Genomic DNA, 12,175 nt, shown 5'->3' on the forward strand with positions numbered 1-12,175 from the left:
CTGCTGAGGATCTGGCCACATACTTTCATTCTATGATCTAGAAAACTTCAGATTAGTGTTGTAGGAAACTCACCCCATTGTCATGAGCATTGTTTTCTCAGGTGAAAACTGTGCTATGGGTTGCACTTTATCACTTTGAAATAGGATTTTCCCAATTTTGCAACTAGTAGCTTTCCTCAAACAGAGAAACGTATGGTTCATGCCACATTGGTTTAAAATTCTTGGAATCCCACAGGATAGTTGAAGTGATTTTTTTATTTTTTTATTTTTTTGCAGTACTGCTCTGATTTGGCATCATGTCTGCATGCTCTGAGGCAGTCAGACACCTTAACAGGAAGCTGTGATAACTAATACAAGCTAGATTGCTATTACTTGAATGGTTCTCTTGCAATTAACCAATAGTCATTATTGGTAAGAGGGATGTTTAATATAAACTGTGCAAGACATTTTACATTTACCTTTGTATCTAGTTGGGTCACCTATGCTGAATAGACAAATGGGAGAATTGATCTGAATTCAACAAGATGAAATTCAATAAAGACAAGTGCAAAGCAGTTCACATAGGAAGAAAAAATCAAATGTACAACTACAAAATGGGGACTAACTGGCTAGGCAGTAATACTGCTGACAAGGATCTAGGGGGTATAGTGGATCACAGATTGACTATAAGTCAACAGTATGATGCAGCTTCAAAAAAAAACTAACATCTTTCTGGGGTATATTAACAGGAGTGTCTTATGTACGATGTGGGAGGTAATTATCCCATTCTAGTCAGCACTGGCGAGGCCTTAGATGGACTCCTGTGTCCAGTTCTAGGTGCCACATTTTACGGATGATGTAGACAAATTGGAAAGAGTCCAGGGAGAGCAACAAAAATGATGAAAGGTTTAGAAAACTTGACCTATGAGGAAAGTATTAAAATAACCCCCAAACCCTGGGAATGTTCAGTTTTGAAAAAAAGACTGAGAGGGAGACTTAAGTCTTCAAATTTGTAAAGCGCTAGTATAAAGATGACAGCGATCAGTTGTTTCCATGTCCACTTAAGGCACGACAGGAAGTAATGAGATTAATCTACAGCAAGGGAGATTTATGTTAGATCAGGGATACTCAGACCACAGGGGTTCAGGAGCCAAATTAGCAATCAACAGTGCCAAAAAGAGCCACAGTAGTGTGAATTCATTGTTTCATGTACTATATACTCATAGTCAACTAGTATGGCAGGGGAAATATGTAGTTTTTATTTACATAAATAAATATAATTATTCTCACAGCAAAATGACTGACAACATAGTATTATTTTATCAACTACAATTGGTTAATATAGTAAAAGCATTCTGATTGGTTTATAATTAAATCACACTGTTCTAATATCATGAGTTGCAAAGAGCCACAGGAGACATATTAAAGAGCCTCTTGAGGCTTGCGAGCCTCAGTCTGAGTATCACTGGCTTAGATATTGGGGAAATTTTTCAACTCTAATAAGGGGAGTTAAGTTCTGGAAGAGGCTTCCAAGGAAGGCTGTGGAACCCCCATCATCAGCGGTTTTTAAAAGCAGGTTGAACAAATGCTTGACAGGGATGATCTAGATTTATTTGGTCCTGCCACAGTGCAGGGGACTGGATTTGATGACTTCTCAGGGTCCTTTCCATCTCTACATTTATGTGAGCTCAGATTCCAGGATTTCTATTGTTTTTTTAAAATAAATTAGCTGTTATTTTTTATATAGTACTAAGAACAAACAGACTGTGTACAAAATATTTTTTCAAAAGCTTAAGTTTTAGAGAGAGTCAGGATTTTTTTCTGTCAAAATTCTGAAAAAGCAATTTTAAAAAAAATTGATCAAAAATGTGCCTAGAAAATTTAGACTGTTCATTGAAACCACAATTTTTTTTGGCCAAAAGGTCTTTTGGAACAAAATGGTTTCAGTGAAAACTGAAAATTTTCTCAGGCAAGCCAAGCCCTTTACATGGAAAATTTGTATTTAATTGAGAACCAGTTTTTCCTTGAAACACAGTTTTGGGAGGAAAAATGTTGACTAACATTAATTTTCCCTGACCTGCCTTATTAAAACACAACAAGGTAACTTTCAAACTAGATTGGTTAAGTGGTATTTTGTTCAATAAAATGTACAAGAACATGAGTTTTCACGCGACTTGAATTTTGAACACAAACATCAATGCTGCTGAAAGTATGGAAATATTGTGTAATGCAGGTAGAGGATATCATAAATAGGTGCTAGTAAGAGCACTGTAAATTACTGAAGACAAAACCTCAGATTTAAGAAACAAATTGTGCATATTCAATTGCCTGACGTTATGAGCTTGACTTGATTACTTACAAAGGAGTCTTCCTAATCAGTTTTCAGGGTAGGGTCCTATGTATTTTATTTAAATTGTATTTATATGAGCCAAGCAAATCGTATTTCCTCAGAATTAAGTTTAGACCAAGGTCCAGTATTCAACTTCAAGGCTGAATCAGGGTTGGGATTTGGGTTGCATTGAACACTTGGGACCTGTTCTTGGGAGGTAATGGAACTAAAAGACAGAAATCTTCCAGTATCCGTTGTTCTCATGAGATTTCTGCCAGCATGGACTGAAATTATAGCAAGGTCCTGACCATGGTATCTAAGATCTCTGTAGTTTCTAATCCTTAGTATTAGGAACAAATAAACACCCAACAAATCACAGAACACATCTCCTAAAAGGAAAAAGGAGGTGAATGCAAGATTCTATTCCCTGTTTACACAGACACTTACCTTCTTACTATATGCTTCCAACTGACCATCCAGAATAGTGGCGCTGAATGTTCACAGCAAACACCACAGAAATCTCATGAGAATGCCTCTTCATATGAAATTCTGCCTGAACTGGAACATGGCCCTTTTGTGGTATTGGATCTGACTCTGAATCAAAACTCTAGTCACTTTTCTTCCCGGGGACTTGCATTCGAATTGCTCTGTTCCAGTTAGAAAATGTATAGGGGGTTTTAGTTGAAGCTTCCTCGATGCTCATGCTATGCTTTTTTGGATCCATATTGATACGTTACTGTGCATACATAGCAAAACTTCCAAACTGGGGGCACAAATCTTATAGTCTAGGATCAATACATGATGTAGGCATAATCAATACTTAAAGAGCTCTGGACTATTTTCAGCAACTAGGTATAAAATGCATGGCGGGAATACAAGTGCTCTGGAAATGATCCACCTAAGGCAAGCAGATAATTTAAGACACCACAAATCTTAACATAAATACAAATCCTGATTTTGCTTTTGTATGACACCAGGCCCAAATTCTGCGCTACTGATCCCCCATGTAGTCCTGTTAACCTCAATAGGATTGCATAGTCTGTACAGAACGTTGGCCATGGTAGCAGTGATCATAATTAGTGCTGTTTTCATAAGAAACTCTTAAGACACTTTGAAGACTTAAAAAAACTGAATGAAAAGGAAGCGACAAGTCTCATAGTTGAAGATAACTTCAGTTATTGTATTGAAGCTGCACACGTATTGTACCATGTAGACCCTCATTCTGTGAAACTCACTAATGTAGTTCTCCACACTGATAGAGAACAGTATATGGTCCTTAGAGTCTAGGTCCTGAATAAATTAGTTATGCTCCAAGACTATTCTGTTTCATTACATTTCTGCTCACACGTTGGCATGTGTGTGTTATTCCCAAAGAGGAACTCTAAGATATATATCAATTTAATTTTGAAGTATGGGCTTTTGTCTCTCTCAGAAGTGTAGCATATATATCGTGTGATGCAGGAGTTGCCATTGAAAATACATTGACTCAATTTATTTATAATAATTAGAACACACATCCTAGGCTCCAATCTAAACACTCTCTCTCTCTTTTTTTTTCTTTATCAAAGACCATAAGAAATAATGTAACTAAGTAAATCATTGTAAATTACAGGGTATGAAATAATAGGATAATACAATTTATTTTGTTTTTTTAAAATAGTTGAATATTCTTTTAATTCCCAGGCAGGGCTTTGAAATGGCAACATTGCACTGGTGTTAGCTGCTAGATTCCTGCCAGTATGATATTGTTACTGCTGAGGTCTATCTACCATCTGCTCAGTGAATTTTTGATGGATAAAGCAAATCTTATTTAGATCAGCTGAGGGTGAGTGTTCTTTTTTTTTTTTTTTAAATTAATTGCTTTTGGGGAAGATTTGAAAAAAGATCAGTGACTTATTAGGAGAATTCATACCTTGGAAAAAGCTACATGATTGCACACTGAGAATATATCTGCTAGGGTCATTTATTATTAAACTTGTTTATTACAACAGTGCCTAAGGACCTACCAAGAATGGGGCCCCATTGTAACAGGCGCTGTGCACAGTAGTAGACAGTCCCTGCCCCAGAAAACTTAGTCTAAAGAGGGGATCTAATTGGCTTAATCACAATGGGAGATTATATTTTTGGGGTGGGGAGGGAGGGGAATAATGCAATAGACTGGTTCCAGAGCGGGGGCTACTATGGAAAATCTTGTGTTTGCTTTAAATAAGTTCTTTAGTGCTCCAAAATGGACAAGACATCTGTTGGTCCTATACCAGAGAACCATGATTTGCATTTCATTATAGCTATATAGACCTAGGGTCTGATTATACACAGTGCAAGGCATCATTTTCAAAGTGTGTGTAACAATTCTCCCTGATCTAAATGGTATAATTTTATGCTAACTTTTTAAAAAATCATCCTTGCCACCCTCATGTTGGCATACAAAGCAGAAACCAGCCTCTTGCATTCCTCTGTCCATCTGTTGTCTGGTGTTGAGATCAACTGTTCTGGCCTCCCCGCTGTGGGCTCTGAGGTTTCTCTTGGGTGCCCTTGTTTCCTCACAGCACATGACAGCTTCAAGTGGGAGTCTGCTTGTTGGCATCCAGAATACAGACCACAAATGCGTCCAGCATTTCCTTCTGGTTCTCTCAGATGTCACAAGATTGATGACAGGATTTGGAAGTGGTGATGTCTTGGGCACATAGTGCCCATGTCTGGATGAGATTGGACTTATAGCAACTTGCTGCATGGCAGGAGCTGCTGACGCATGGGTCTTCTAATGGTCCTTTCCTCACACCTGCAAAGAGGACATTTTGGGATCTGCAAGCTTATTACAGCCTTTGGGCTTCACTAGCATCCATGGAATGGTCCTGTTGTTATTTGTCATGAGGGGATTCATCAGCTCACGCATTTCTCTAGTGCTTAGGGAGCTGTTATTACCACTATTTACAGCATTAATGTGCCCATTACTGGAACACCGTCTCCAGTTCTTATGTCCACACCTTAAAAGGTATGTTGACAAATGAGAAAAGATTCAGACAAGAGCTAGAAGGTCGGGGCAACGTATTTTCCAGTGAGAGGCCAAAAAAGCTCATTCTATTCTGTTTAACTGAGAGAGGACTTGATCACAACCTATAAGCGAGTAATATTTTTAAAGCAAGTGGCTCTTTGATCTAGCAGGTAAGGACATAACAAGACCCAGTGGCCGGAAGCTGAAGCTAGACAAATTCAGGCTAGAAATATGGTGTCCAATTTTAACAATGAGATGAATTAGCCATTGGAACAATTTACCTAACAATGGGGTAGAGTCTCCATTCTCTCACAATTCTATTGTCTGTTATGTGGGACATTGGACTAGATGATCATAGGGCTCTTCTGACCATAAAAACTATGTACACCAAGTATTTTGTTTCCCATGATTTTTGCTGGGAACCGATTTGGGCTGCTGTATTCCGTTCCTGGACCAAATTCTCTGGTGGTGTAAAGATACCCAACTCCAAGTCTGTTGAGCTGTGCAAATTTACACCGAAAGAAAATTTACCTCTTGGGTTTTTGCTTGCAAGTAACAGAGAGGCAACCTAGGTGCCAATGTGACCAACTGCACTTAAGTGTTGGTCTTATTCCAGCAAATTGCTTCAGGTTCCTCATTCTACAACTTGAGGCAACATAACATAGGGTTGATACACTGCATGCACTTTATAGTCTTAAAATGACCAAAAGAGAAAGCAAATAAATTAGATTATATAATTTACTGTTTAATGGCTGGAAACCTTCAAGGTTTTACTTTAATTTCCAATGACATACCTGTTGGAGACTTTTGTCCTATTAGAAGCTGAAGGTCTCGTTTGGGTTTATTACCCCGTCCTCTCTCCATTCATCCAACAAACCACGTAAGCATTTCAGAATTTCATTTCAATTTGGTAATGGGTCTAGAAAAAGCCATCTCTTTCCGTGATGTAGAGCTCCCCAAGAAGTTAAATCAATAGCATTTTAAGCATGTCACTCCCATAGCATTTGCTTGAACTTTACTGGAAGAACTCTTGTAATTCTTCTCTTCCAACATTTTAATAGTCAAAGTTTGAAACAAAGTTTTTTACCTAACAGAAAATAAAAATGGCTACTGCATAGTAGTTTTTAATTACCTGGTATCAATAGATAGGGTAAAAAGGTTAAGGATAGCCAGTATTTTGCTGCTCTATTGGCTGTCTGGGATGTTAGATATGTAAGAGTCTTTTAGATGTAATTAGAGGTGTGTTCATCTATATAATTGCTAATTCAGGTAATTGACGGTGAGTTCCTTTTTAATGGCCTGATTTTGATTTGATTTATACTGGTTACACTCCATTGCCTTCAACAGAGTTGCTCCTGATTTACAGTAGTGTAAATGAGGCCCCATGTGTTCTGAGGAGTATCATAGCCTAGTGGGTGCTCTTAGATCATTCCTTATGGCACAGGAGGGAGACGCTCAGGTATAGGAGCTCACTGCATAGACCAGAAACAAAGACTAGCACTTTAAAAGGGCTGGGGGGAAGATTGTGAGTTTATATTTAATTTTATTCCACATGTGACTAGTTAGAGGAAAAAAGAGAGGTCTTGTGAGAATTACATGGGAGGCGGCTTTCAGGAATCAGAGCCCTTAGCAGAGTCAGCCTCCAGGCAACATAACAAGCACTGCTGGCCTGTAGCAGGCTGCCTAATTGGCTCAGAAGACAGCCTCTTAAGTCCAGCAACAGTTCAGCAGCTGCTCAGAGCATTCACCCACAGCTGTGATAGCTCCTCCTTGTTCTCAGACTTGTATCTGCCTTGGCCCCAATTGTGCCCCTGCGTTGCTTCACTCCAGGTGACCTGATTCTGACCAGAGGTGCCAACTCTGGGCTTCTAACTCCAACTGTGACCCAGGGCTCTGGCACCTGGCCTCTGGATTCCAGCTCTGACCCTGGACTCTGATTTCCTGGCTACGGACCCCTGCTCCAATCTCTAGACATGACCACCATGTTCTGATCACCAACAGGTATATCCAATATCCAACCTCTACAACAACTGAAAAGAGCAGCAGCAAAATATGATTAAAGGGGAGTAAGCATGTGCTTGGCTGAGTTGGACCTGAATGTTCCAAGCCCAAGGTGAGCATTATTGCCTTTTATGTAGTATGCAATTCTTAGACAGGTGAGGATCTTTGTTTTTAAGGGGAATCACACACACACACACACACACACACACACACACACACACACACACACACACACACACACACACATATATATGCAGACAAGGTCAGCTGCCTCTGGCTGAGTACTGAAGTATCACTTGTGCACACCATAGGCAGTCTCTTTCAGAAGTGGTGTGCCGAGCCTTCATTTATTCACTCTACTTTAAGGTTTTGTGTGCCAGTAATACATTTTAATGTTTTTAGAAGGGCTCTTTTGGTAAGTCTATAATATATAACTAAACTATTGTTCTATATAAAGTAAATAAGGTTTATAAATGTTTAAGAAGCTTCATTTAAAATTAAATTAAAATGCAGAGCCCCCCGGACTGGTGGCCAGGACCCGGGCAGTGTGAGTGCCACTGAAAATTAGCTTGCGTGCTGCAGGTTGCCTACTCCTGTGCTATGTGCTTCTCTTTGCTCAAAAACTCTGGTTGATCGTGGCAATAATCCAGCTGCTGCCAGCTCTCTTGAAAACACAAACTCATACACTTGCCTGCTAGTAGATGCACACAGTGGCTGAGATTTTTTTCAAAGCCCGTTAAACGTAGTGGGAATTGTGTGTGCAAACAGCCAAAGCAAGTTTGCAAAGGTCAGCCAATGTGCTGATACTAGAGCTGTTTGGAGGACAAAATTTTCATCCTGCAAAAAATTTCAAGCATTGTTTGTTTTTTTTTTAATTCATTTTGTAGGGGGACAAAAAGTCAAAATCTCTAATTTTTTCATAGGAATGAAGTGCCAACAAATTTCATTTTGGAAACACCAAAGTAGTCCCCTGACCAGTCTGTCTAGTCTCCTTGAAAGTTCCAGTGGAATTGACACATTCCCTCAGAACATTTGGATTCCATTGGAACTGCACTTTCTGACAGAAAACTCTTCCAGCACAAATTTTTAAACCAGTTTTAGCTGATACTAGTAGATTCTGCATACCAGCAGCCAAATACACACTGATTCACATGGCTGACCCACCTGTAGAACATGCTACCTATTCATTGCATAAAATAGGATGAGTTCACACAGAGGAAAAGTTCTTCAGCCCAGGTCAGATTTTTGATTTTTATCTTTCATTGAATTCCTTTTGCCCTCCTCCCACGTCAGTATTTTTCCCCTTGATCCTATTTCTCCCTGCTTTCAGTTTCTCCATTGGTTTTAATTTAGCTCATCCTTTGACACCTTATATTCTTGAGTCCATGCACCCATCCCTTTCCGTTTGCTTGTGTTGTGCAAAGATTAATTTTATAGCCATCTTCTATTGTAGACAAATTACACTTGGCTTTTTTTCTGCCATGGCACACAATTGCTGAGACTGTTAGCTTTATAAAGTGATTATGGAAAAAATGTCAAGATCCATTTAATTGAATCTGTAAATCAAACTGAAATTTTAGCACTTTTTGCAATAAAAATAAGTGAGTATAAGTGTAATCCATGACTCATCTAGAACTTATTATTCTCCTTTATTGGTAATATGGAGGTGCCTGAAGGTCTCAGACAAGATCATGGCCCCAGTCTGCTAGGTATCATACAAGCACATAGTAAAGGGAAAGTTTCTGTCTTAAAAAACTTACATTTAAAGTAATAAATGAAATCCACAGCATGACTAGTGTCATTCTGAAAATGATACACCCTCTTCTGCTTCAGCGTAAGTGAAAATGGAAGGTTGTATAACTAAGGTCTGATTCTCATCTCACAAGTGGTGTTTTTTCCATGGAGGTAACTCCACTGATTTCATAGGGGTTCTTGTAACGTGTATATATATAAAAGCACAAACAAAAAAGCGTGAAACAATTAAATACGTTACAGTTTACAAAGATCAGCATCAGCACTTGTGCTGTTGGCTACAATATGTGCCAGGGTTTTTGGTTTACGTGAAGCTAAATTATAATCATTCTTGAAATACTGTCTGTGCTTGAAAAAACAGCAGAGTGATGTGACTGTGCATGGAAGGTTCTGTTTCCACCTCATGGAGTTTACCCAAGCCTACTGTGACATTTGCAAGAGGTTAGGGGTCTTAGTTCACATGCTAATGAACTTCACATACTTATTTCAGCATGGCCCAATTGCAATCTTTACTCAGATGATTTTAGCACAGGTGTACAGCCTGGGTATTGTCAGAATCTCTTCTTGGTGATATGAGATGCATCATGGTAATCTCACTGAATACAATAGCTGCCCTGAAGCATCTCACTCAATAACCTGGAAAGCAGCTCCTGTTCCTACTGTCAGTTGTACAACATATGACAACTGGTCTGCAGCTTAAAGATCATATTTAAAAGAGGTCTTTAATATCCATTGATTCTGATTAATCATTACCCATTCTAAGCAGAAATATGCCCTTTTCTACCCTTTCTCCTTTTCAGAAAACAGCCTACGCCCATATCGCAGGTAATCTCAGGAAATTGGTACTTATGGTAGCTGGGTAAAACACTCATTCAATCTATTCTTTTCCTCCAAAGAATTAATTTGCTGCTAATACTTTCTGCCTAAAGAAGCCAAAGGGAAATCCTGCAATGGAGATTCTTATAGACCCAATATGGGTTCTAGTGATCCCTATTCTGGAATATGGCCATATTAACATATATATTGTACATTTTGAGCTAACTTCAGAAATGGAAAGGAAATCATCTGAAATAAATGGGACTGTACAAAGTACCAGGCTAATAAGTCAAGCCTCCAAAAACTACTTGGGAGATGGGAGAAATTTATATCTCATATAAAGGAATATGAAGTTGAACAACTGAGTTGGAGGCAAGAAGGGAATCAGTGTAGCACACCCTGAGCCACACACTAAGCAGCAAGGCAGATCTTACCATCAGGCAATTATAAAAGTGAATGCTGTTCAAGACATAAAGCAAAAATTTGACCCCCTTGCCCAGGGACATAACATACACATATAGGCATGAGGGGACAGGAGCAGTGTTAGCTCTAGGGCTGGTTGAACATTTTCCATGAAAACTATATTTTTGATGGGAAAATTGGGTTTTTGATTAAACTTTTTTTTGCAAAAAAGATCAGTTTACCACAGAACATTTCAATTTTTGTATTGAAACACTGTGCTGATGTTACTCCCATGATGTACTGTAGCCGTTCAGCGGGAAGGGGGATTTCTGTGCAGCATAAGAGATGTAGTCTGGTTGGGAACCCTGACCCATAGGCAAGAATAGGGGAATGAGGGCTCCAAACTACAACTCCTATGAGGCATCATGATGATGGCTTTGGCTTTCAGCCAAATGTTTTGAGGCTTTGATATTTCACCTAAAAGTTTAAATATTTCATAAGGATAAAATATAATTTTCCAACCAGCTCTAATTTTTTCACATTTGGTGCAGGTAAAGTAGCAGGAAGCATGTCCAGCTTGCTGGGAGCTAGTGTAATGCACACCCAGATTGCAGCAGGGACTCAGAACATGTGTACTGAGGCTCTATTTTCATTTTCTGGGTTTGGCAGTTGCAGGATATAGTTCAGATCCCCAACTGGAGTGCTCACGTGAGCCATTAGCTCAGTTATTTATGTAGGTAGATGTTCTTTCTTAGGCTTCCCATTCATGAAGAGCAAAAACATATACCTTAAGTCTGGATCTCTTTAATAGCAGATTAAAGAAAACTACAAACAAGAACACAACACGTTTACATCCGCACCTGCATAGATGTAGCAGGTGGCTGTGAAACAGTCACTCCTCAGAGTTCAGTGCCCGCTCAGCAGAGCCAAGAGGTGCAGGCTGCAGCTGAGAGCCGGTTCTGGTTTCGGTGGTGCTTGATGTAGGTGAAGGAAGTCAGTCATGTAACTGTGGAATCCAATGAGAGCAACACAGGCAGCGAGAAAGCCCCATCTCTTACTCTGCTCTAGCAATTGCCATCTTGAACTGCCTCAGATCGCACAAGCATGTGCAATAATGGTCTCACTTAGGACTAAGGCTGTTTATTTCCCAGCTTTATTCGTAGGACATGGGTCAGGATTCTGAATGGTAATACCCCATCACATGGCATATGTTAGTATCCATTGGCTCCAGTGCCTCCTTCCATCCTGTGGTTCAAAAATCAGAATAATATCCTCTATATTTACATAGCTCCACCCTGCCCCCACTCACTAATTCTAACAAAGTTAGCGCTCTTCGGGAAAAGCAGTAAATGACCTAACAGAATGCTCCATCCATCCATGAAACAGTTTTCATTGATGAATCCTGGAAACTCATGCCAATTAGAATATTGACAGAACAGGAAAAGCGTTGCCCTGCGGTGGAGCAACATGAAGCGTATGGTTAATGGAAAGCCTTTTTCACAATGTGCTTTGTTTTTGAGCTGATTGTGAATGCAATATGAGAGCATTGTAATAGTTTGTTAGAGTTAACCTCCCATCCCTTTGGAGATTCGGCAGCATGACCCTTCTGATGGAAGGAGCACCCTTAAATTTGTCACTGCTAGAAAGGCATGGATGGTGTGCTTATTGTCCATGTGGTATGGGTGCTGTTTTGCGGCAACCTCTGTCTTGGTTGAACTGGGGCTTGCCAGAGCTGAAAATGATTCTCTACAATTTGAGCTAAGGAGCCAAGGCTCTCAAGCTCAGACTCACATCCTGTGTGGATCAGGCGTTAAGGGTGATGTGTAAAACACACTGGCCTGTAGCTTATTTGCTCATGAGCTTGCATATATTTGTCTCGTTAGGCTATTTCCCTACTAGTAATG

General features: G+C 39.6%; 1 long non-coding RNA gene across 1 annotated transcript in view; it reads left to right on the forward strand.

Annotated features, from left to right (window-relative positions):
- Nucleotides 1-7,144: 7,144 nt before the first annotated feature.
- Nucleotides 7,145-12,175, forward strand: part of LOC115649704 — a 37,682-nt gene continuing 32,651 nt past the window's right edge. Inside the window, exon 1 of the long non-coding RNA XR_003999892.1 lies at nucleotides 7,145-7,301. This is a non-coding gene — a long non-coding RNA (uncharacterized LOC115649704). The remainder of the gene's footprint in view (nucleotides 7,302-12,175) is intronic.

Source organism: Gopherus evgoodei, chromosome 4, assembly GCF_007399415.2.
Source record: "Gopherus evgoodei ecotype Sinaloan lineage chromosome 4, rGopEvg1_v1.p, whole genome shotgun sequence".
NCBI classification, from domain to species: domain Eukaryota; kingdom Metazoa; phylum Chordata; order Testudines; family Testudinidae; genus Gopherus; species Gopherus evgoodei.